The sequence below is a fragment of the Lissotriton helveticus genome, chromosome 12, assembly GCF_964261635.1.
Source record: "Lissotriton helveticus chromosome 12, aLisHel1.1, whole genome shotgun sequence".
Taxonomy (NCBI): Eukaryota; Metazoa; Chordata; class Amphibia; order Caudata; family Salamandridae; genus Lissotriton; species Lissotriton helveticus.
The window spans coordinates 646856442-646883186 of NC_136073.1; the positions used below are offsets into that span (position 1 = coordinate 646856442).

The 26745-nt window shown below is 46.0% G+C and overlaps 1 protein-coding gene across 1 annotated transcript in view; it reads left to right on the forward strand.

Moving 5' to 3' along the window:
- The window catches only part of WDR59 (WD repeat domain 59), an 885758-nt gene that overhangs the window by 591125 nt on the left and 267888 nt on the right, over window positions 1-26745 (forward strand). The gene's annotated exons all lie outside the window — the stretch shown is intronic.

Consider the following 26745-nt stretch of genomic DNA (forward strand, 5'->3'; position numbering starts at 1 on the left):
TCAGGCCTGGACCGGTACCGCTGAAGTCGCCTCACGTTGGGAGCGCCAACTGAAGAACCGGGTTATTTAATACCCAGCGGCGCCAGGGGCACGCCCAAAGTCTTCGGGTTCCACCTGTCTTAGAATACAGAGACACGGAAACTTCTTGGTGGCGTCAAAGATCAAATTTATTGGCTGCAGCCAGTAACAGAAGTCCTAGAAATCATCACGGTATGAGTTCTCAGGAGACTGCTCAATTTTACACAGCAAGTCGTCCCTTTTTATGCCAAAAATCACATTCCAGACAAATACCTAACATTTACAAACTGTCCAATCACATGTATTCACACCAAAGGTATCGCATGACAGTAAAACCCACTTTTCAGTTGTCCAGCCCATGATCAATCATCGGTCAAACCCAGCATTCTTCTTTAGACAGGCCGAACAAACCCATAATAAAAAGGCCACAACCCAATCATAAATAGACCATAAAGAAAGGAGCAGAAACAGGTGAGAGTAGGATAAGGCATATTTGTGTGCAGTAAAATTTTACGATGTCCTGTGCTCTGATCCTTAATCTTGATCAGCTAAAGGGCAGAAGCTGGTTTAACAAGGTCAGCTTCAGGCAACAGGGTCAGTTCACTCAGGTCAAACAGAAGTCAGCACGAACTGGAGCTAAGGTGTACATGTCCTAAAAAACGATGGATTTAGGCCCAGATCCTTGTACTGGGGTGAATGTATGACATTGTTCTACATTCTGTCCATCAACTGTGTTTTTTGCAATTTTCACCCCGAGTGGGCTGGGTATGCTCAGACGTGAGTCCCAGGCTCTCCACACCACTGGAGTCAAGCTATCCAGGCTGAATGAAGGCCAGAAACCGGTCCTTGGATGCTTGATTCCGGTCTGGGAAAGACATGGCTTGGTAGTTCGGACTGGACTGTTCCCATGAGACACAGGGTCAGAGCTGATTTGCATATAGCCAGTGTCTAACCCAGGGTGGTGTGGAGTGCAAAAAAAACGATGGATTTAGGCCCAGATCCTTGTACTGGGGTGAATGTATGACATTGTTCTACATTCTGTCCATCAACTGTGTTTTGCAATTTTCACCCCGAGTGGGCTGGGTATGCTCAGACGTGAGTCGCAGGCTCTCCACACCACTGGAGTCAAGCTATCCAGGCTGAATGAAGGCTGATAGCCAGAAACCGGTCCTTGGATGCTTGATTCCGGTCTGGGAAAGACATGGCTTGGTAGTTCGGACTGGACTGTTCCCATGAGGCACAGGGTCAGAGCTGATTTGCATATAGCCAGTGTCTAACCCAGGGTGGTGTGGAGTGCAAAAAAAACGATGGATTTAGGCCCAGATCCTTGTACTGGGGTGAATGTATGACATTGTTCTACATTCTGTCCATCAACTGTGTTTTTTGCAGACTGCTCAATTTTACACAGCAAGTCGTCCCTTTTTATGCCAAAAATCACATTCCAGACAAATACCTAATATTTACAAACTGTCCAATCACATGTATTCACACCAAAGGTATCGCATGACAGTAAAACCCACTTTTCAGTTGTCCAGCCCATGATCAATCATCGGTCAAACCCAGCATTCTTCTTTAGACAGGCCGAACAAACCCATAATAAAAAGGCCACAACCCAATCATAAATAGACCATAAAGAAAGGAGCAGAAACAGGTGATGGTAGGATAAGGCATATTTGTGTGCAGTAAAACTTTACGATGTCCTGTGCTCTGATCCTTAATCTTGATCAGCTAAAGGGCAGAAACTGGTTTAACAAGGTCAGCTTCAGGCAACAGGGTCAGTTCACTCAGGTCAAACAGAAGTCAGCACGAACTGGAGCTAAGGTGTACATGTCCTAAAAAACGATGGATTTAGGCCCAGATCCTTGTACTGGGGTGAATGTATGACATTGTTCTACATTCTGTCCATCAACTGTGTTTTTTGCAATTTTCACCCCGAGTGGGCTGGGTATGCTCAGACGTGAGTCCCAGGCTCTCCACACCACTGGAGTCAAGCTATCCAGGCTGAATGAAGGCTGATAGCCAGAAACCGGTCCTTGGATGCTTGATTCCGGTCTGGGAAAGACATGGCTTGGTAGTTCGGACTGGACTGTTCCCATGAGGCACAGGGTCAGAGCTGATTTGCATATAGCCAGTGTCTAACCCAGGGTGGTGTGGAGTGCAAAAAAAACGATGGATTTAGGCCCAGATCCTTGTACTGGGGTGAATGTATGACATTGTTCTACATTCTGTCCATCAACTGTGTTTTTTGCAATTTTCACCCCGAGTGGGCTGGGTATGCTCAGACGTGAGTCCCAGGCTCTCCACACCACTGGAGTCAAGCTATCCAGGCTGAATGAAGGCTGATAGCCAGAAACCGGTCCTTGGATGCTTGATTCCGGTCTGGGAAAGACATGGCTTGGTAGTTCGGACTGGACTGTTCCCATGAGGCACAGGGTCAGAGCTGATTTTCATATAGCCCGTGTCTAACCCAGGGTGGTGTGGAGTGCAAAAAAAATGATGGATTTAGGCCCAGATCCTTGTACTGGGGTGAATGTATGACATTGTTCTACATTCTGTCCATCAACTGTGTTTTTTGCAGACTGCTCAATTTTACACAGCAAGTCGTCCCTTTTTATGCCAAAAATCACATTCCAGACAAATACCTAATATTTACAAACTGTCCAATCACATGTATTCACACCAAAGGTATCGCATGACAGTAAAACCCACTTTTCAGTTGTCCAGCCCATGATCAATCATCGGTCAAACCCAGCATTCTTCTTTAGACAGGCCGAACAAACCCATAATAAAAAGGCCACAACCCAATCATAAATAGACCATAAAGAAAGGAGCAGAAACAGGTGAGGGTAGGATAAGGCATATTTGTGTGCAGTAAAACTTTATGATGTCCTGTGCTCTGATCCTTAATCTTGATCAGCTAAAGGGCAGAAACTGGTTTAACAAGGTCAGCTTCAGGCAACAGGGTCAGTTCACTCAGGTCAAACAGAAGTCAGCACGAACTGGAGCTAAGGTGTACATGTCCTAAAAAGACTAGTTCAGCCACAGTCATCGGCCTATGTGAGGGCAACCACAAAATGGCTGCCATACACAAAATGGAACCCAAGGGTTCAGAACGAAATCCCTAAATACATAGTACATCCATCGGTCTAACATGATGAAAGCACTCATACTTGCCGCACTAACTAGTTACAGTTCGCTAATATCAAATTCGTAACGAAACCATGACCTTTATGAAACGGGTTCAGAATTCACGGAAACTCAGTTGGCGGACGTGAAGGAGTTGTTTATGACGTTCCGTAGGTGGGGTGCGATGATGGTGTTGGCTTTGTTGAAGATGTGGTGAGGGCATGGGTCAGAGGGAGAGCCAGAGTGGATGGTGTTCATGACGTGGGTGGTGTCTTCAGTGCTGATGGGGGTCCAGGCGCTGAGGGTGGTGGTGGGGGGCGTTGGTTTGGTGATTGGAGGCGGAGTCTGGGCGCCAAAGCTGTCGTGTATATCGGCGATCTTGCGGTAGAAGAACGTGGCGAGGGAGTTGCAGAGGTCTTGCGTCGGTGTGATGTCATTGTTGCTGGCGTTGGGGTTGGAGAGCTCTTTTACGATGCTGAAGAGTTCCTTGTTGTTGTATGTGTTGTTGTCCAGCCGCTCTTTGAACGATGTCCTTTTGGTGGTGCGGATCAGCTGGTGGTGTTTGCGAGTGGCGTTCTTGAGAGCGGTCATGTTTTCTGTTGTTCGTTCGTGGTGCCAGGTTTTCTCGAGAGTTCGGCAGGATTTCTTTGATTCTTTGAGGTCGTTGGTGAACCATGTGGTTTTTCTGTTGCCGGTCTTGCCTGGGGGGGTTCTTCAGTGGAGCAAGTGCGTCAGCTTAATTGGTGATCCACTGTGCGAAGTTGCGGGCTGCGTCATTGGAGTCAGAGGTGTCGGTTGGTGGGTTCTGGCTCAGTGATGTGGTTAGCTGGTCTATGGTGACTTTGCTCCAGCTTCTGCGGGGGATCTGTTGCGGGCGGTGGTGGGATGTAGTCTTCTTAAAGGTGAAATGGGTGAAATGAGTATATGGCAAAGCATAATACAATATAGGCGCAGATACAAACTCTGTCGCCTAAGTTTGACAAATGATAGCACAACTGTAGACGTTTCTACCCCATTAATCATAAAGGTTACTTTTGCCTTATTGGGGGGGTCTTCATCAGGACCAAGTGGAATGGTGGGGGAGAGCACCAATGTCCGGCAGCACAAAAAATCTGGCTGCAGAGTAATAGTAGATGGGCCTGAAATCTGGCTGCAGAGTAATAGTAGATGGGCCTGTGGGCTCTATAAGGAAATTGATGCTGTGGCTCCACATGCTGTTAGAGAAGGTGGTCAGTGTTGCGTCGCTCGTGTAAGTCCAACACACGTTGATATTTAACCAGTCAGCGGCTCCCGATCTAATCTGAGTGGCCAGGTCAAGATATTTGTGGCCAAAAACCAGCAAATTCAATGATCGTTTATTGGTCCGCCGGCCAGGGCATCCACGGAAAGGCTCCATGAGCAGCACTCACCTCATGAGTTTTGAGGGCCCTACTAGTTTGTGCTCCTAAAATGCCCTTCATTTCATAGTATTCCTTTTTCATAAGCAGTGAAAGTGCAAGCTACCCTAACACATCAAGAAAAACATTTAAAGTATTCCTCTCATAGGAGACAGGCATAGCAACTGTAGCAACAGTGCAAGCATCCCTCACTCATAAACAAGGTAAACATGGGCATTGACTATAGAAACGTGCTTCACATACATAATGTGTTCAGCTAAGATCCAGGAAGCTTTACTCAAACTGACCTGCCATTGATTTCTGATAGTGCTCTGGAATAAACCTATGTGAGCACTCTGTTGTTATCGTATGGTTTTGTTTTCGGCCTTGAATGTATGTGTCTAGTGCTGAAAATGAATGTGTTTCCATGCATTAGCATTTGGTGAGAAAACAGTTACAGGACTGATAAATGCACAGAGCAATGATTGCCCAGGCCTAGGTTCCATATCAGTATTCATAGTTATCCTTCCAGAGAGAGACTAATCAATATATTATCGTTTTGACTCATCCAAATAGTTAGAGATGATCTGGGCAAGCCAGATATTGAGCATGTGTGGGACGTGCACTCTAGGTCCCGCTTGTTGAGAGGATCTATGCAGAGGGAGAGTAAGTCGTGAATAGGTATGGAGTTTTATAGGAAACGTTTGTTACTGTTGCAGGAGCAGTGGTTTGGCAGGTAGGCAGGACAGTGCTAGGAACTTCACTCTGCCCTACAATAAAAGATCTGTGAGTATACAAATGGCTCGGGTACAGTGCGCCTTATCCATCTCAAAATGTACATCAAAATGATGTCGTTTTCTGTATCCTTCCGATACATTTAACACTGCTGATTTATTCCTGATCTTCACTGCATAACATATATGTACACTGCTATGTCTTCTACCTGAGATTCGCCTAACACCATTAGGCAGGTCAGCATACATGCCAATAGACCTGATAAATGCGGTAGAGTCTCGATTTTTTTAAGCCAAACATGGTTTTATTTTAGCTTTCTCCTGCCTAAAATTGCATCTGCTTCAATATAACTCAGTGAGGAACATACTTTCCCCCGACAGTTTTATTTTCTAAATCACCCACTTTTCGGGCTTAAAATGGTTACATGTATGGATCAGAAGCCACCATAAGCATTAGTGTATGATGAATCCTGGCAACACTGTCGAACTGGAAGTCTCCTGCCTGGGCTTTCTGTCTTGCCTCTGCACTAGCGTTGTCACATTTCCTTTCTGTTGCCTTGTTTTGAGAGTCAGATTTCCAGCACGTGTTGCAAAGAAAGCTGTCAAAAATTAGGTAGGTGGCAAATCTCTTCTGTTATTTCTGTTTTGCACAGCACTAGCAACATCTGAACTGCACTGCATGAAAAATGTGGTGACTGGGCAGCTTTCCATCAAATTATCACCACAGAGTTAATTATGTGACAGGATAAGGGAAATCCGCATGTAATCACAATGAGTGAAGTTCCAGGAAAGGCAGTGAGCTGAAAATGTATGTTACTCGGGGGGTGGTTGGGTGGTAAATGGTCAAAAGGATATACATGTAATGTTATAATGGTCTTTTTTATGCTATAGGGGTATCTCTGTTCTATTGTTGTCTTTAAACTTACACCTCACCAGGTGGCACAACTGTAAAAGGGTGTGCAGATTTTTTCACCAGTTCTCTAACACTCACTGCTTTTTCTGGTGTCACCTTTAGGTGAGCAATCCTGCAGATGTTATTGTAATCCTGAAGGTCATTTTTATAGTTGTTTGTCTTTCGTAGGTGTGTTCACTAATTTGAAACCAGTTGTTTTGTCAGAGTTGGAGATCTGAAATCTCTCTGTGAAAATAGCTTTCTACCATGAGGTGGGCTACAGCAGAACACATATATTCTAAAAGTCCATGCCTGGGATTATAGCTTCTTAATTTTGAGTATGCAAGCCTTTTCCTGATTCTCCATTGGTTGCGCAAAAAATAGTGCTATGGATGCTTATCTTAAAGTATTATAAGGCCATACGTTTGCATAAGGCACCAATGTCATAATAGGCATTTATTGCACTGCTACATCGACAACAGAGTAGAAAGAAGAGGCAAATTCACTTGAAGAGGATTTCATTTGTGGTTAACCGTGTTATTGTGAAATGCTCCTGCTTTAGATTTAACTCCCCATATACTTTGTGGAATCTATTGTCAGGGCTAAGCAAGAGGATAATATGAATGGGGGGTCCCTTTTGGTTGATTCTTTTAGGCACGTCTTCAAGTTACGACTAGTAAAAAAGGCATTGTCGCCTTCACAACTAAAAATAGTAAATGTGCCACTTTTATCACTACTTAGAGAAAGCAACATCCCCTATCTTTTGAATATAGATGGGGCACATGGCACTTCCCTTAGCTTAACTCATTCAGGTTACAACCTTAATTAATAACTTGATATTAAGCTGAGGAACCAGACACTAGTTTTTAATTACCTAGAAGTTTTCTTTTAGGATTTGTGTATTGTGGTTGCTTCAAAGACAGATTAATCCAGCATTTGGATTCTCATTGGCATAAAAGACCATGTGCAAGAGCCTGTGACATAATTGATGGTGAGGTTCCCAGCTATTGACTACCATTTTAAGCAGAATCGTATTTCAGATTTGTATTTCCTTCAGTCCATCACCTTATAAATATCCTCCAGGTAATGACTGGATCTGGAAACATTTCCCCAGCGATCCCTCTTCAGCACCACCAGGTGGCACCATATGGCCTCAACCAACACTCCATCTGTTCTGAATTTGATGATATTGGAATTTATAGGACGCCAACTGGTATCAGTTCTTGTTTTTCTTTGCTTAATCAACGCATTTCCAGTGCTGTTTTCGGTACGTCACCCAAGAAATTGATCCTAAGATTTCAGGATTCAAACCGTGATGCAAATGCCATATGAAGATGCAGCGTCATATTCACACAACATCTGCATATGGTGTTTAGGTTCTGAATGCAACCCATGGGCCTGACTCTCCTGTTAAATGAGGCACCCAGATGCCACCGGTAAACAGGAGGCCACACTAATTTAGGCCAAGGGCCACAGGATCACTCCAAGCATATTCCTTTAGGTAAGTCCATCAACTGGAAATTGTCTCCCAAAAGATCTTCTCCAAGAAAGCTCAAAAAAATGTATAGGAAAGATAATTCCTCTTCCATTTGGAGATCCGTTCCTGATCTCCATTCATCAATGAAAACTGTTTCTCATAATATGAGCCGATTCCGACTTTAGAAATATTTAATCGGATTCCTTTTTCTAAATTTGGGTCAAAAGAGTAGACAACTATATAAATAAATAAATGTAATCAATTCAATTATTTCAACTATGACAAACAGTTCATATACCATATGCCCACAAAGCAGGCTATTTCCACATCCTAGGTTCATCAAAACTGTTAGAACTGGGGGTCTCTAGTTGGCAATGGCTTGCACCTTTCTCCAAATAGGGACTCTTGCTTCTAGTCAGAGTAAGGGGGCTACACTCCTAAATAACCCCTGCTCAACCCTGTGGTTGCTTGGCACGAGCAGGAAGGCTTATCTGGGAGGCAGTGTGTGAAGCATTTGTGAACACATACAGTAATACAGTGAAAAAACTACAGATAGACACAACACTGGTTTTATAAAAATAAGGATTCTTTATATATGCTTAACACAAGACCCAAACGACAAAAATCCACAATACAGTATTAAGAAAATGACTTTAAGATGGTAGAAATAGCTTAGTTCACATAAGATGGTGAATGCAACACTTTTTTCACAAAGTACCTTTGGATGCGTCACACAAGATAAACAAAAGGTTTGCAGGTAGAACGATGCATCGGTTTCTTGCTTCGGGGGAGGCAATGCGTCTGTTCCTCAGTGCTTGCACAAAGTAGGCGATACATCTGTTCCTTACTGGAGAGGAGGTGATGTAATGATCTCGTGGTGCGGCCCGGTTGCGATGCGACAAGATGGCGCCGCAATGCGACAAAGTGAAGACGATGCGGGCAAACTTGGTGGCCATGTGGCGACTCTGTAACTTTGGAGCCACGACAGGCCCCGCGACATGCTTCTCTGGTGATGCAATGGTGACCCTTGCGGTTGAGACACGTTTCTCTAGTGATGCGACGACACACAGCTGTGACGGAGACACGCTTCTCCGGAGATGCGACGGCGACCGTTGCGGTGGCGACACGCTTCTCCGCTGATGCGACGGCGACAGCTGCGGATGTGACACGCTTCTTCTTGTTGAGTCGCCCTTCCAGCTACCAACAACATGCAGGGTTCTGCAAACAGAATTCCCAGCAAGGAAATTCAGGGGAGACCTGGTGGTGAAGTCTTGCATCCCTGAGACTTCAGAAGGAGGCAGGCACAGTTCAAACCATTGGAGATCCTTCTTCAAGATGATGAAAGTTGCAAATAAAAGTCTTTCTCCTTTCCTTGGCAATAAAGAAACCACTGCAGGCCAACCCAAGAAAGGTCAAAAAAAATCCTGCAGATTCTCTGGTTCTTCTCCTCGGCAAAAGGTCCGTCTTGATGTCCAGAAGTGATCTAAAGTTCTGGGGTCTGTGTCCCCCTTTTTATAGACACAAATCCTTTATCTCTGAAGGCAGAGAGTGTCTGTACCTAGTCCAAACCAGTTCTGGGTGCATTCTGCCACTGCACAACTTCTTCCTTTGTCAGTGTGGGCCAGGGTAATCAGATGCACCACAGAAGGTGGAGCAAGCATTGTTGAAGGCAGGCACAGCCCTATTCAGGCCAAAGTGCTACTCCTCCCACCACTCCCAATGCAGATAGGTCTATTCAGCCTAGTGCTGACTCACCCTGCCTCTTGGATTCCTCTCAGCCCCTGTCACTCACAAACCAGACAGGCAATACACAACCTAGCAGAGGCAGACTGGATGGTTTAGGCAAGAAAATACCTATTTTCTATCTAAAAGTGGTATTTTCACACACAGAATGTTGAACCCAACTTTACTAAAAGATGTATTTTATCATTCTGGGTTCAGGCATACTAAATTCGTTTATCTACCATGTTCCCTGGGTCAGTTAGGATTATAAAATGTTATAATCAGACTGCCCATTTTGGCCTATAGGGACAGGTAGCCTTGCAATAGTGAACAACGAAATTGGCTGTAATTTTCTATCAGGACATGCCTCACACATCAGGGCATGTCCTAACTTTCACATACAGTGCACCCTGCCCTAGGGCCTACCTTAGGGGGTGGCTAACATGTAGAAAAGGGAAGGTTTAGGGACTGTTAAGTGGGGTCGGCATGGCAGTACTAGACTGCACACAGGCTCTGCAATGGCAGGCCTGAGACACACTTTACAAGCTGCTTCTGTGGGTGGCACAATCAGTGTTGCTCACTTTGCCACTGGATTCAAGCAAGCCGGGCTGAAGACGGCTGAAATGCCAGAAACCGGTCCTCGGAAGCTTGTTTCCGGTCCAGGGAAGGCATGGCTTGGCAGTTCGGGCTGGACTGTTCCCACGAGGCACAAGGTCAGACTGATTTGCATATGGCCATGTCTGAACTGGGGTGGCAGAGTGGGCTAAAGAACGGTGATGGATTAAACCCAGATCTGTTGACTGGGTTTGAGTGTTTGATTGGTTCAGATGCTCCGTCCATCACCACATCCTTTTGTACCATTTTGCAATCCCAGTAGCAGGCCCCGGGCACACATGGTGCACTGTACTAGGGTCTGACTAGTAAATCATGGAGTCACTAATCCATTACAGTAATTTAGAATAGGGAGCACTTGCACTGTGGCACTGAATAGCAGTGGCACAGTCCCCTAACCAGCAAAACATATTAAAAACAGAGGAGACAACAGCAAAAAAATGGGAGAGAGACTCACGCCGATGGTACCAGGTCTAACAAAAGCTTATAACTTTTTATATGACATACCCATGTACTACAGCTATATAAAAACTACATTTAAAAACATGTTTTTTGACATAAAGTGCATAAGGTAGCAGCGTAGGGATGAGGGGCCTATCTTTGTCCCTAGTACTCTCTTGGAAAGTTACTTTAACTTCTGATTGAACACCCTTCTACCATCTTTAGATTTCTGGTAGCTTTCCCATCAAATCTGATATTTTTTCAGTATCATTCCTTATTGTAAATAACATGATTTTTACCAAATGACTACTTCTTTCATTTCCGCTTTCCATTCTTTTATCTCAAGTTGTACAATCTTTAAATTGTGTTGCCATTGTTTTCTAGCTGCTAACGTCCCTAGATACACAACATTCTTTGAGGATCCTCTTGGATGTAAAAACGGACGGAGGTCCAAAAATAACTTTCTTCCTATCGGTCTCCAGATGTTCTCTGGTTAAAAAGGTGTTAAATAAACCTGTAAAATTTTGAATAAATCCTGCTGTTTGGGCAATCAATAAATATACTTTCCACTCAAGTTTTACATCTGAGATAGTTGGGATTAGTCTTGTGGCACCATGATCTTAACCGGTGTGTAATGTAATCTAAATGTCTTATAGAGACTTCCAACTGCAGATTCCTCACCCTAGAATATTCCCAGGCATCAGACTGGATCTGGAAAATCTTGAGCAGTACTTAGGCACGCCTGTAAATGGTGTTGGGCGGCTACTCGGTCACTGTATCTGTGTCAGAAGTGATGTGTGCGCTGCCTATATAGGCGCCAGCTCAGGGTGCGGACATCAGTTCCTTCCTTTCCACATCAACACTACAGATCCAAACGCGCTACCTCAGTAATTTTTTGTCCACTTTTTTCAACTTTTTGTCAACTCTTCTTTGAGTTTTGCTCCCAGTGTGCTAGGAACATGTCTCCCAATAAACAAGCATGATTTAAACCCTGTGACAAATGTCACAGACAGATGTCTGTCACTGGCCCACAATTGTTTTGCCTGTACTTTCTGGGGTCAGGCCATGACCCAAAGCCAGTGCATCAATAGGTGATTTGTGAGCAGGCTATGAAGCTCTTAGCGGGCGGTAAAAGAAGGCTGTGTGCCGATTTCAAGGGGGATCTCGGTCCGGCCTCAGAGCTGATCCTGCGGATGACCATCATATCACTTGAAGTCCATCATCAACAAAGTCTGGTAATTCCAAGAAGTCGTCGTCATAGAGGCGTTCTACTTCTCCGGGCTAGCGCCCTGCTTCTAAGCCCCGCTCCTGCAATCGAGCTGGCGGCTGGATCCATTACACGCTTCCCTGATTTTGCCAGAGCTGGACTAACTCCTGCTCAACTCAAGGAGTTCTATGATGCCATGTACAGCATCTTTGGGCCAATGGCTCCCATTGGCTACAGTTGGGCCCCATGGAGTCAAGGGGTGTTCCTACTGGATTACCATTGACGGGCTCACCCTCGACGCTAGCATGGACCTCTGGCTCCACCATGTTCCCAAACTTGGGATCACCTTTTGGTGTATATCCCTATTTTAGCATATCTCTTGCTGCCTGAATTGTCCACCGTTGATCCCCTGTTCTCCTGCTGAGGCACGGTGAGGCTTGCTGTAGTGCTGTGACGACCCCCTGGCTACCGTCAGACCAACGGGTCTCTTCCTGGGACCATGAGCTGGATCGGTCCAATGAGGCTTCCGGATAGCTGGTGAGTCGAGGCACCTGTCTGTGCCCGAATCATGGTGGTCCCTGACGAGCCCATCACCGCTGAACCACTGGATCCTCTCCTGTGACCCTGACCAGGTTGGGCCATATACGGGTCGTAGTGGTCCGGGCTGCTGGCGGGTCGGTGCACCCGTCGATGCCCCTGGAGCTCCTCTGTGTTTGTTATTTGCGCTCCGTCTGTTTTCTGTGAGATCGGCAACCCTGGGACTGGTGTGCGGCGATCCTGTGCACCCTTGGTGAGTCTCCCCCTGCTCTCGCCTGCTTCCTGCTCGGTCTGGCAGTGCCCTTGGGGCTTGGTCTCTCCTGCACCCCCAGTTCTGGTTGGGGCCGCCATTTTGTTTGAGTTGGTGATTTGTGATTTTGAGTTTGTCGGCGACCCTGGGATGGGCGTAGCGGAGGTCTTGGGCCTCATTGCTGACCTCTTCCGCACCCTTGTGATTCTCCCCCTGCTCCTGCCCACTGCCCCCTAGACTGGCAGCACCCTCAAACAACACTTGATCTTGCCTGCGGCCCCGGTTCAGGTTAGGGCCACCTCCTTCTTGTTTGTGCTGTGGGCCCTCCTACCTCGGCACAGAGACTGTGTGGTGCCCCCCTCACAAGCCATCCTGGAAAAACAGCGAACAAATGTCTACTAAACAAAGTGGGTCTATCTTGTTTATTTATTCATGCTCTGATTTTTATGTATCTTTGGCCTGTGATATGGCTCTTGTGCTGTGGTCTCCTACCTGGTCACATTGACTTTGCGGTACACCCCTCCCTCCCCCTCCGGCCATCCTGGAACAACAACAACTACTGCATGCCAACTAAACAAAAGGTGAGAGAATCTCCTATCTCGCCCCACGACTGTCCTTGCTGCAGGACTTCACCATACCCTGAGGAGCACTTGCTGCCCCTGACCGTATTCCCCTCGACTGGCCGTGCCTGTGGTCCCGTTGAGTACGTCTCTGGCATTGGGGCTGGTTGGGCCGCCATTTTACTTTGGAATAAGCTGCTGTCTGTGTGCTGCATGCCTACGGCACTCAGTCTTTCTACCTGGGCACTGGTGCTGTGCAGTGTTTGGCCCCCTGGTCTTCCGACTTGTCCCCCTTTCGACTATAGCCCCTGGTTTGCCTTTCTGAGACCCTGACGAGATCTGCCTGGCAAACCAGTGCTCGATCTTGAGTGCTACCGATCTGCTGGTGGGTCGGCATGCCCTGTAACTCTCTACCTTATGCGGTGGAGGTGAGTACTGGCGCCTCCCAGCAGTTCTGGACCTCCAGAGGCATTTCCTTGCCCACCTGTACCAGCGATCATCGTGCACTGACGCAATACTCTACAAGGTGGCCCGTGATCTCTGGGTTCACCGGATGAAATGGAATGGCCCCTTCTCTCTTTAAGGATTGCTGGTTCAGCACTGCGGTAAGCGCTCCTGGGAACTAGCGTTCCCCCCCCCCCCCCACCCTGACCGTTTCCATCTCTTTCAACTGCATTGTAACGTCTTCTCTTGACTCCTCAAGCATTCATGGGTTTCCCTAAGACTCTCCCTGTGGTCCCTCTTCCTACACTGCTGAAGGTCTGCTGTGTCAACGGGCCTTTACCTGCAACTGGTTCACATCTTGCACCAGAGGTTCAGCTGCGTCAACGTACCTTTACCTTCAAATGGTTTACTACCCCTCACCCTGTCCTCTCCTTTCACCTTTCTTACTTAAGGCTCTCCTGAGCTATGTGCCTTCTCCCCCTTCTGCTTCTACACACCATCACTACACTTGTGGCAACCTCCTCTTCCCCTCCACCATCCTCACATCACCTTCTCCATTTCATAACTATGTCGACCAAACAAGTGAATATTGGAGGCCAACTGCTTCAAGATAATTTACCCCCCAGTTTGTCCAAAGCATCAGTAAAAAGCCTCAAAAATAACACCCTTGAATAATTTCTGATTCCCTTTTCGTTAACCAACACCATAGCGGTCGATATGGGAAGCTCAAAACTGACCTCATTTCCTTCACCTATAACACCTCATCCTGAACCACTATCTTCAATAACTCCTTCAGCGTTACTTCCTCCTCCTCAGTCCCACACGGGCACCCACTCAAAATCTTTCCTTCAACTTCTTTCAATGACTCACTCTATAACAACGGCAAGGTCTTGATTCAGGCTAAAGAAACTTGTCCCTCCCTCTTCAACCACTTATTTCCATTCCTGGTCTTCATCCCTGGCACTTCGATCCCTCCAGACTCTTCAACTAACTCCTCCCTCAATCCTTTCTTGCCTCTCCCTACCCACCAGGACACCAGATACAGCTCTCCTGAGAGCCACAGGCCTCCTGGACCACCTGGCAGATCTGTTCGCCTCCTTCACTCCTGCTTCCCTCCTTCAGCCCTGCTTCTCCTCCTCCCAATCTCTCCCTCTCCAACTGGGCCATTACCCTCAACACATCAGCCCAGCCAATGGCCAGCATTCTCATTTACCTCTCTGTACCATCCTAGAATTTTGAAGGAACAGCCCCCCCCCCCACCAGGTTAATCACCCCCTTATCCAAACCATTTTTCCAACAGCCTGACTTCCCAGCTCAAGTAGCAACTTGTCTACCATATGCTCTCCCTTCTTTTCCAACTCACCTTCCTTCCCTCAATCCCTCTCCTTTTAACCTGAATCCTGCGCAAACCACTTACATCTTTCTTCATCCCTCCAGGAATGGTGCTTTACCCACTCTCCCCTTATGGCAACCTCTACCTTTCCCCTCCCCCTTCTCTAGCACAGAAGAACCATACACTTTCTGCAACTACCCCCAGGTTAATCTTCATCAGCGTGCTGGTTTCCGGCCCCCATACACTCAGTTCTCCTAGCCCGTGTGCCCTCACCACGCTTTCCTCTTTACTCCTCCCCGACCTCCTGCCCTTTTGTGACTACCTTCTATCCCCTCCCCTCATTCTGTCCTCCCGCCACAGCCCTCACCCTTCTCTTCCTCAGTTAGAACTCAATACTATTTTGTTCTATGTATCCTGAGATAATTTTCTCTCCACCGCAACTGGGATGGCTGGAGAGAATCACTACCAATCAACATAATTTGTTGAGTCTCCTTCCACTCTATATTCCTACACCCCAGCACAACTTCTTTCCCCCTTTCTCCTTGCTCTCCCTCTCAAGTTGAACTCCTTCCTGAAACCACCAAGCAACTTGGCATTCCTTGCCCAGCTCTACTCTCCTTAGAAAATAAACTAGGATATCTCATCTCCTCTATCTCCCAGCTTGAAGCTACCATCTCCCACCTAAGTGCTAAAATTATCTACTTTATCCAACACCCTAATCCCCCTAGCAAGCACTCACTTCCCCAAACTCCTGAAGAGTACTCTGCTCCCATGCCCCCAAAAAGCTGCACACAATCTGTTGCCAAAATCCATTTACAATTTATTGGCTAGCTACAATACTTCTAACTCCAACCCCACACTTTCTCCTCTCTAGTTAACTCTAATCATGGCATTATCCCAACCATCTTCCTTGCCTGTACCAAACATTACCCATTTTCTACCCAGACACCAACATTCAGGAACATTATCCATATCGTCCCTAAAAGCCCTGACAGCCCCTTCACCAAAACAGTCAGTTCAGAGTTGCGCTGTTTGCTTCACAACTGCAGATCTGCAAATAAACACAAGCTGGAAGTTTTAGACACCATCAGTCTTTACAATCTTGTTATACTTTTCCTCACTGAGACCTGGTTCAACAACACTTCTCATACTACTTTCGATCTTCTGCCCCCCATCAGCTATTCCATTATCAGAAATGATAGGATGCAGTTGGGGAGGTGTGGCAGTTATCTTCAAAAACTCCCTTCAATTCAAGGTTTTTCCCAACAGCTCTTTCTGCATCTTCAAATACCTTTTTCTGGAGCTTCAAGTACAGCACAGCTCCCCTTTTAGGTTTCATGCCTTTTATCACCCGCCTGGTGACTGCTCTGCCTTCACGGAGGAATTCACAGACTTTGCTAGCGACCAATTCTCACAAAGCGACAAACCGATTTTTCCCTGAGACTTTAATCTTTACTGGGGCTCTCTGGAAAATTCAGCTGCCAACAGGCTTGCCACATTTCTCTTAGGAAATGATCTTGTTCAACATAGCACAAAAACAGCACTCTAAGGGCTCCATTCTTGACTTTATCTCCAAAGTAGATATGCTAGTTGCTGTAGATCCTTTACCAGTAGACTGGTCTGACCACTTCCTCATCCCCCTCTCTCTGCACCCATCTCATTGTGTAACCCTTGGCCACCTAAAAGGATACTACCTGGTTCCTTAACACCAAAAACATTGACCTTGGCATCCTGTGCAACTCAGCTATGATATCACTTCCAATCTTAGACCCCAACTCTGATGTCAACTATCTTACCTCCCAATGTCTCACCATTCTTTGTCGTAATTGAAAATGCTGCTCTACTACGAAGTAAAAAGAAATGTCCCACTCCTTCTGCACCATGGTTCATTAAATCCCTCTATGAAGAAGGAAAGAACTTGAGGTGCCTGGAGAAACAATGCAGACAATCCCCTTCCAACATGAATCCCGCCAATCTCCGTTACGCATTATTGCAATACCACAAACACATCTTCCCTGAAAAAGCGATGCATTTGAGAGCCCTCCTCGACTCTGCCAAAAACAGACCTAAAAAGCTATTTGACCATATCAAAAATACCAACATCTCTCCCTCATCCATCAAATTTGACGACCCTCCAAAGAAAGCAGCAGAATTTGAACTGTTCTTCAATGAAAAAGTGAAATTGCTTGTGGATCAGGTCACTCGCCATACCCACCTTGAGGACCGCAAATCCATAGTCCTGTGACAGAACTTTGACATCATCACCGAAGATGCCCTCCTCAAAAGCATTCTAGAAACAAAACCTTCTTACCATTTTATCAACCCCATCCCTAGTGACATTGCCATTGACTTCTACACCCTCTCCGACTGCACCGGTCTGGTAAACCTCTTCCTCAACCAAGGTTCCCGTCCTGTTGCCCTTAAAACTGGACGTGCCCTTAAAACAGGACAGGTTGTCCCACTTCTTAAAAACCCTCTGCTGATATGAATGACCTCAACAATTTTTGCCCTATCACCAACATCCCTTTTCTTGATAAAATTACTGAAAGTTGTTTAGCAAAGCAACTTTCCAAACATATCAAGGGAACAACCTTCTTGATGAATTCCAATCTTGTCTTTTACTAGGCTGCAGCACTGAAACAGCCCTGCTACAAGGGATTGACGATGCCCTGTGAGTACTTGACTCTGTTGAGTCTTGTCTCCTAAACCTTCTTGAACTATCCGCAGCCTCTGACACTGTTTATCACAACACACTTCTGAACACTTTAAATCTAAGAATGGGTTTTTAAGGCACAGTGCCCAAATGGTTTGAATCTGCCCTCTCTGGCATATCTCAGATAATCAAAATAGCAAATTGTCTCTGTACATCAATGGCTGTAGGACAAGGCGTCTCTCAAGGCTTGATCCTCGCGCTCACCCTGTTCAATCTTTACATGGAACCTCTGCAAAATCTCCTAACAATATCTGGGATCCATTATCACCTCTATGCTGATGACACCCAAATCTACCTTAAGTTGTCTTCTGCACATGACATCTCAATTCTCAACACCACTCTCAACTCCAGCCAAGATTGGAAGTCAATTTATCAACTAATTCTGAATCCTTCCCAAACAGAATTCCTTCTTCTCTCTACTTCACTCTCTCCTCTTCCTGTCCAATTATGGATGGTAATCTGAGCATACATAACAACAAACATATCATTGTTGGCAGTGGCAAATCCCTATGTGTCATCCTAGACAAAAGGCTCAACCTGCACTCCCATATCAATACCATCGCCAAAAATGCACATTACCAACTGCGCCTTCTTAGGGGTGGTTCGGCGTTTCTTTCCTGAGCAAGACCTAAAAACCTTGGTCCAATCATTGGTTCTTTCCAGATTGGCCTACTACAACTTTCTCCTTGCTGGCCTCCCCAAAACCCACCTTTCCCCTCTAAAATCCATCCTCCATTCAGCGGCACGTTTTGTATATGGGGCCAAAAGAAATTATCACATCACACAAATACTGTTTTCTCTTCGCTGACTTACTGCTCAAGCCTCCTACTTTCAAAAGGGAAATATTTTTGGCTTAACCCTTCTCACGCAAATCGGCTAGAATTTGGAACTTGCTTCCTCAAATCCTCTGAACCACCTTCTCTTTCTGGACTTCAAAAACAGATCGTAAAACTCTTCTCTTCCAAAGACCGTTACAGGAATATTCAACCCATTTCATGACCCTCACGGACGCTTGACATTCACTTGAGCTCAACTTTGTAAATATGTATTCGAAATATGTATTAACCTAATTTTCCCTCCTTTCATTTTTTTATATTCCTGATTGTATTTGTAACCTGTTAGTGTGTAAATTTCCTTGTGTAACTTATTTGGTTCTATTGTAAAGCTCTTTGGGTAAAGTTTGCGCTATATAAAACTGCATTAAACAAAATAAAGTAAATTCTGAGGACTCTGCCCTGAGAAGCGGCTGGTAGGCTACATGGGGGCACTGTGTAGAAGTGAACCAATATGAAATATGCACAGAACATATGCAGGCTGGATATAGAGCATGATACGAGTGCAAGGGTTGTACTTTTGGGAGCTAAACGCATTATTGGTGAAATGTGTGTATTATCGGAGCTCACAGTGCGCGTGCAGCAAGTAACTATACGAACAGGCACAACCCGTGCACTCGTGTGATACTGTAGTTCTGTGAAGCCACCAATGAAAATGACCCCACAGTCCAAAAGCAAAGCTTAACAGGAGCCTGCATGGAGGGACGCACTCGCTTTACGAACATAAACATTCCAGTAATGTTAAGGACTTAGCTTTAGAATGGCAAAACAGAGCAGCCATTCAAGGACAAAGGCAATTTATACATGGTAAGAAATAGAAAGATACAAGCAAATCTCTGCATTTATAACGTATGTGCACTGCACTCCTGGAAGTACATCTGCTATTGAACTCACAAAATCCAACAAGCAATCAAAACGTAAAAGGTGGTTGCAGCTAAGTCTCCTTACACAACCTAGATCCATCCTCTCCCACATTGACTTTACTGGTCTGCCCTGCCCCAGCTCTTTTAGACTATGGAGAGTTGCCAACTACACCCTGGGCCACTGGTGCCAACGCCCATGGGTGGATTGTATTCAGTGCTGTGAAAGGCAGACGATGCCCAGCATCTGACGTAACTGCTCTAGCTTCTGCCCCAAGGGCGAGTGAGACCTCGCCCGGCACTTGAGCATTTGTACTGCATTTCACCTGCAAAATTATGAATTAAAAACAAATCTAACTTGAGCCTTACTGAGCTGCTCAGATCTGCACACACTTCTCTTCTCCTTGACCATGAATAGTGGGGCAATGCCCCTTCCGCTTGTATGTGCCATCTGCCCCTGCCCTCTACACCCTCCTGTTTCAACTGCCAAGTGTCTAGTCTACAGACCCCTCTAGTTCTTCCTCCTGTGAGCACCCAACTCTGCATAAAGTGGGGATTGTTCCAAAATCCCCTGGGCCAAAAGTTTCTTAGTTAGGATCCGATACATATACAAGCGCCTGCTCAATAGGTAAGGTGGCCTTGAATAGAAGGAATACTGCAGTGCAGATGGGTTATATCTTCGTCACAAATCCACATGCTTCCTTAAATATACTCAGTTGTGGGCTCCCACTACTCTCAATTCGCCTATGTCGATCAAGGATGTCATCCATGACTAGGTTGAAATTGCCATCCAGGATGAGCTGTCCCACTAAAAGCTCAAGGTGTGCTCCTAGGTCTACCAGTCCCGTAGCCTGCAAGCGGGACTGCAAATAAATCAAGCCAGCCACTATGGTGACTATTCCACTTTCCAATCATTTTAAAATAGTCTTCCTGGGAATCACTCCTCACCTTCACCAGCTCAAATGTGAAGGCCTTCCTCAGCAGAATTGTAACCAACCTGAATCCAGAAGAGTAGCCTGCATGTGCCAATAGACGATATTCACCCCTGGTTAACATATAACACCTGTATCCCAAAAAATGGGTTTCTTGAGGAGTACTAAATCTGGAGTATGTCTCGTTAGGTATTGATAGATTATTCCTCTCTTGATTTTACCCCCATGTCATTTGTATTCCATGAGAGTACCAATAGCCTCCAATCTCCGGGGGACGGGGGCACTGGTATCACCTTATCTTATAGGTCGTCCTGACAAGCCACTCATTATAGTCATGCAGTTCTCCACCTGCGCGTTTCCACATAACATGAACCACACAAACATAGTCAGCCATCAGCCTTCGGCTCTTCCCACCACCATATATCCCTCCCCATCTCTCAGCGCTGTGGGAATAGGCACCCCAATTCGCTGGGAGCCTGTCGCCCTGAATATACCAAACTATTCCCAACTAGCTACAATGATCAACTTGAGAAATTGGAAAGTTTCTAAATGGCAGTACCCCCAATTAAGAGTACCTTATATTACCAGCAATGATTGATACATTCTCCAAATATGTGTCTTGTTAAACCAGGATCTTTAGTCACTCATTGGATGAATCCTCTGCGCGGTCAGTTTCGCAGTAGATTGACTGTTAAGACAAGTACATCAGTTCCTATGTAGAAGGGGGGGTGGATTACCCCCACCCTTAGTCAGGGTTAAACCGGCAGCAGCCATCATTTACTCAGCATCTCTTCTGTGCAAGTCATTGCAGAGCCATCAGGTTGATCAATGTTTCCAGAGTCATAACGTTGTAGATCAGTAGGTGATTCAACCATCTTTGAGCCAGGCAAGTGTTCATTCGCCCCTGAGTTAGACCTCTCTGGCCTCGTCCAATGTCCACATTCATTGCTCCATCCTTTGAGCCACTCCCATGCTTCTATCATCTTCCCATAGGGTCGCAATTTACCTTCAACAAGGATTTGTAGTTTGGCTGGGAAAAACATCATGTACTTAATGTCACGGTACCACAGGCTATGTTTGATCTTCTCAAAACAACCTCTTTGCCTTTAAACAGCCATCATGAAATCCAGGAACAGTCAGAGAGTGCTTTTATGAACTTCAAGCTACCCTGTTTTCTAGCTGCCTGCAGTATGACCTCTCGATCACAATAGTTAAATGTTCTGGCTGTTATCATCCATGTAGGTTGTCTAGGTTTAGGGGAAGGTACCGGGGCTCTGTGGGCACGTTTTACAGAGCGCAACCTGTAAAGTCCCTTTAGTTTGAGATGATTAACAATCAGATCTTCAACAAAGAAATCCACACTGGGACCTGGGACCTTCAGCCTTTTCCGGTAACCCAACATGGCAGATATTGTTTTGGCAAGATCATCCTTCCACCATGCCTGAATCAGCACATTTTCTTTTTAAAAGATGGAGACCGTTGATCGCAAGGCATCAACCTCTTCCTTCACTGTTTACAGTCTCTGTTTCTGCATGTTTCACCCTGTCGCTGATCTTCCTAAGAACGGCACTCATCAGGCCCATCTCCACTGATGCAGTGTTTATCTTGGATTTGAAGGTGGTTTTTGTGTCCTGTACTACAAGCAGCACACCTTTCAGAGTAGTTTCCTCTAGTGCATTGTCCCAGACCCCAAGTCTACTTGTCCTCATACTACTTTTTCTGTACTCTGTTTTAGAAAGGCATACTTATCCAGTCTATTGCGTTGGACCTTTATTGCCGCTCTCTCCCTATCCATCATTTAGCAGACAGACCGTATCACATGCAAGGGAGTCGTTAGATGGAAAAGGATGTTCTGTGCCATACTTTAAGAAAGGTGTGGTGTGACTGCAGTTGCAAGTCCGTTGCACTCCAGCAATACCAGTGAAGGCGGTCAGGATCAGAGGCCGAGGTACCATGCAGAGTGATGCAGGCCCCTCACACCCAGTCAAATCCAAGCACTAGACACTGTCACTTTGCCAGGCCCACGTATTACCAGGGGGTTGACTCCCTTTTTTGGCCCTTGGTGGCCTACCTACCAGTTCACCTTTATTCAGGCCGTAGACGTAGTCAGCTGTCAGTCTCATACTGTGTATTATGGAGTACTTTAAAGGGGCTACAAACTTGGGGAGAGCATCGGGCACAATGCAGGGGAAGGCCCTGGTCCCCTTAATTTGAGCGGATCGCAGCTTCAGTTCTGATCGATGGTGCCCTCACAAAACTTGGCCACAACAGGGAGCTCCTTCCTACCACTACAGCCACTTCCCAGTCTTCCTGCTTCTCTCCTGTTCATACAGTGGGCTTCGCTCGACAAGTCATGGCATCCAGTGGGCTACTAGTCTCTCTCCACCATGGTCAGTAGGCAACAGCAGGTTAGGTAAGCTGTGCTCCCCGCTGTCACTACGAGCGGCACTCACCTCCTTATCAGGTCTCTTCCTCAGATGTGCCTTCACAGCTCCACCATTCGTTCTCCGTGGCATTCCAGCCTCTTCCTGTGCTTTCTCACAAGTTGCAGTGTTTTGCAGCCCTCAGAGATGCAGAATGCTTCGAAATGTTATGTGTTCTGTCCCTACCTGCCTGCTGTATTTCATGATGCCGACGGATTGCTCGGCCCCATTGTCTGTTTGAGACCCTCGAACAGTGAAGCAAACATATCAACTGGCTTCCCCGGCTGCAACAGCATATCTTGCGATCGTTCCCAGTTCTGGATTGGAGATATCTGCTAGAGACTTCTAGCCGCTGATTTCTTACCTTGAAATATACCCCAGGCATCAGACTGGATCTGGAAAATCTTGAGCAGTACCTCTGCGCCTCTGGTAGGTGGTGTTGTTCGGCTCTACATCAACATCTTCTGCGCCAGAAGTGGTGTGCATGATGCCTATATAGGGGCTGGAGCAGCAATCTGGAAGAGGTGGAAATCAGAGGACTCTGGTCTTTGGTGAAGTCTCAGCTTCACAACAACCTTCTGAAGCTGAAAGCCATCTGCCTGGCATTGAAAGCCTTCCTACCCTCCTTCAAGGAGAGATTGGTGAAGGTGTTCATGGACAGCACCAGTGCCATTGGGTATTGCAACAAACAGGGCAGGCTGAAGTCATGGACCCTATGTCAAGAGGCCCTGCGTCTCTGGACATGGCTCGAGAATCAAGTCATTTTCCTGGTCATACAACACCTGGTGGGCTCTTCAAAGGCCAGAGAATACAAACTCAGCTGTCGATGCCTAGCAAATCAATGGCGTCTCCATCCAGAGGTGGTGCAATGTCTCTTTCACAACTGGGGAGAAAGTTGGTCAGAGCTATTCACCACCCTGAGAATGTGCAATGTCAGCACATCTGCGTGTTGCGGTTTCCACTGTGGCTTTTGTTTTGAGACGCATTTCATCTCAAGTGGTGCGCAGGACTCCTGTACATCTTCCTGCCAATAACGCTCCTGCCACAAGTGCTGAAAAAGATCCGTACGTACCAGGTCCAAGTCATCCTTGTTTCTCCGGATTGGGCATGGAGAGTATAGTATCCCGAACTCCTGAGCATGTGCATCGTTCCTCCGGTCAGGCTGCCTCTTCAGGAGGGTCTCCTATCGCAGCAACAAAGCAGGGTTCTACACCTGAACCTGCACATGCTCAGCTGAAATGCGTGGAGATTAAGCAGCGGCAGTTGACGGTTTATGATCTTCCAGTGGGAGTATGTATAGTTATACTGGCAACCAGGCGTCCATCAGCACTGTATGTGCCTGCGGTTGGGACAGGTTTGCTGTGTGTGCTTAAAAGCATGTTGATCCTCTTTCTGCACTGTTGTCTGAGGTATTGTTGTTTTATTTTTAGTCTGGCAAGGCTTTGGCCACAGTTAAAGAATATATTTCGGCCATTTTGGCTTTCTTACGGTTGCGGGATCAGCTATCACTGTTCAAGTTGTGACTAGTTTCCTCAAAGGACTTCAACACATATTCCCACCTAATTCCCTTCATTATGCCCCAATGGGACCTTAACTTGGTTTTAATCTTTTTGATGTGTTTGCCCTTCGAACCCATGCTTAGCTGCCCTCTTGATGATTAAGAAAGTCTTCTTGGTGGCCATTACTTTGCCCCAGAAGGGTCAGTGAGCTCTTTCTTCACCCTCCATACACCAGCTTCTTCCCAGACAAACTGGTTTTCCATACTTGTGCCTCTTCTCTGCCAAATGTGGTGATTTCTTTCCACATCGGCCAAAGCATCATGCAGCCAACCTTCTTCGCTTCGCCTTACCCCTCTAAGGAGAAAGAGAGACACCATCACTTGGGCCAAAAATGAAAGCTGTTGTACATCGATCGCACTAGAGAACGCCGGATGGATAAGCAACCCTTTGTTGGATTCGCTCCAACAAAAAAAGGAAAAGCAGTGCAGGAAGAGACCATATGTAGATGGTTTGTGCTGTGCATTTGATCTGCTACAAACTGGCCAAGAAACAGCACACTGAAGGATTGCCGACTCATTCCACCAGAGCCACGGCTGTGACTACTGTTAGCTCACGTAGTCTCTATCTTGGACATCTGTCAGACTGCTGTGTGGCTTCTCTGCATACGTTTGAAAAACACTACTGCCTTGAGAGTCAGGTCCATTGTGACGGCTTTTTGACCCGTTCCGTCCTCCAGGACTATTTGGTCTGGGGCGGTATTGCTTTGGTATGTATTCTGAGGTAAGGAATCTGTTGCTGGAGGTGTGTGCCAAATGAACAAGTTAGTTACCTTCTGTGAGTGACACCTTTTCTTGTAGTGGGTGTGGTGTTGAACATATTCCTGGCTTCTAACATTAATTTCTTCATTGTTAGGTTTGAAAATCCCATTCCAGCAATGCACTTGTTTCATGCTATATTAGGTTAGCAATTTGTGGCTAAATAGACGCCATTTGTATTCACGTTATGCTACCCACTGAGTTATCCCTGTAATGTGCAGGCTTCAGTTAGCAAGTGTGTTTCCTTTTTGTATTTGTAATCCCTATTAGACTGCTTAGGCTGTGCCCATACTAGGCCTCAATATTGCTTGCCTCAGCAGAACTCTGTACCTCGTTATTGTTTTCTCTCCTGTCCAAGGCTGTTTCCCGACTTACTAATGAATAGGCAATTCTGCCGTCGCATACCTATCTGAGTGTGTAGTTCTGCTCCCATGTTAGGAGACGCTGAGACTCAGCGCTGTAGCCTTGAATTGTAGATAACATATACCCATCTGGCAGGTGGTAGCTCATCTTCCTGTGCCTCCTTTGTTCATGTTCGGCCCAGGCCGGTAACTTTCCATTGTGGGCGTGATTGGAGGCTCTTGGGAAGATTCATTACTTGTTGCTGAATGTTGGGGGGTCAGTTCTTCGGCAGACATTTTAGGGTGCAGGTCAGATTGGACTCCTCTGCAGAGCATTGCTAATAAATAATGGTTGTATTCTCTACTGTCTGACCGACTCTTCATTCTTGGGAAGGCATAGCAGGTAGTTGTAAGTAACCCGGGTGGCCCCTAAGGGCCACTTCCTTCTTCATATCTGACCTGACAGAACAGTTGCATGTTTGCTTGACCATTTATAACGGTGATAAGCTTGCTGTTGTAATGGATTTGCCACTAAAGGACAAATGTTGCCTTCTTGGTTCTCCGTAGGTTTAGGGTTCCTAATGACACAAGGAGATTGTATTCTGAGTTCTGTCTTCTTCTTGACCCTTGTAAAGGAAGGGGCAGGAGAGTAAGATTATATTTGGAATGTAGGTTTAACATGTGCCATTGTACTTGGGAAAGGTGTACCTGAAAATCAATAATGTGTTGTTGCTTTGATCCTATTCATTATTATTTTTTATTATGATGTGCTGAAGTCTCTCAGATGCTTCTGGACTTTCAGCTTCTGCTTCTCTCGGATAGTACTTGTTCTTGTTTGGTTTAACGTGTGGCATTTGCTAACTCTCTGACCATTCATGGCTTGAGTAAAACGCTATAGCGGTCTCTCCTGATGTTTCGAACATGGTTCTAGTCTCTGAATTCCTTGACATGAGAATTACTGGGAAGTAATCAGAGCTAGAGGTGGAGCTGTCACTATAGTGTTTCTGAAAAATGAATTTCCAAGTGTTTGTACGCTGGCCGCTTAGTCTTGTATGCATGCGCAGAGTGAAGGCTTATCTTTGTCATCCCAGCTTCGAACATTACTTCAACACTGATCCTAGACGGAGGCACAATCCCTTTCCGTTGGAATACCAGACAACCACCTTACACCTTATAATTTGTTTTTCATGTAGCCACACAGTACCTCAAGGGTCTGAGAAAGTATGACTAGCTCACCCCAGAGGAGTTCAGTCTGTTCCACTGCTGCAGTCGTCACATTCAAGATTTACATTGTAACCTTCATAGCAGAGAACATTAGCTTGCCATCCCTACCTGACAGGGAAGTTTGAGATCCTAGGTAGTTGACGCAATAGATGCCACATTGGCATCACTAGGCTTGAGATCTAGAATTTCATGTCTTTTTCTGCTGCTCACCCAAGATCTGGTGTTTCATATTGGCACATCCTCCAAAGCTCCACATCTCCTCCAAAGTTTGGTAGTAGTACAAGGTACACCTGTTGTATTCAAGTAACTGCCGATGATGCATACACCTTGGTGGTGCTTTTTGAAAAATGACTCAATTCAGTGAACAAGCTGTACT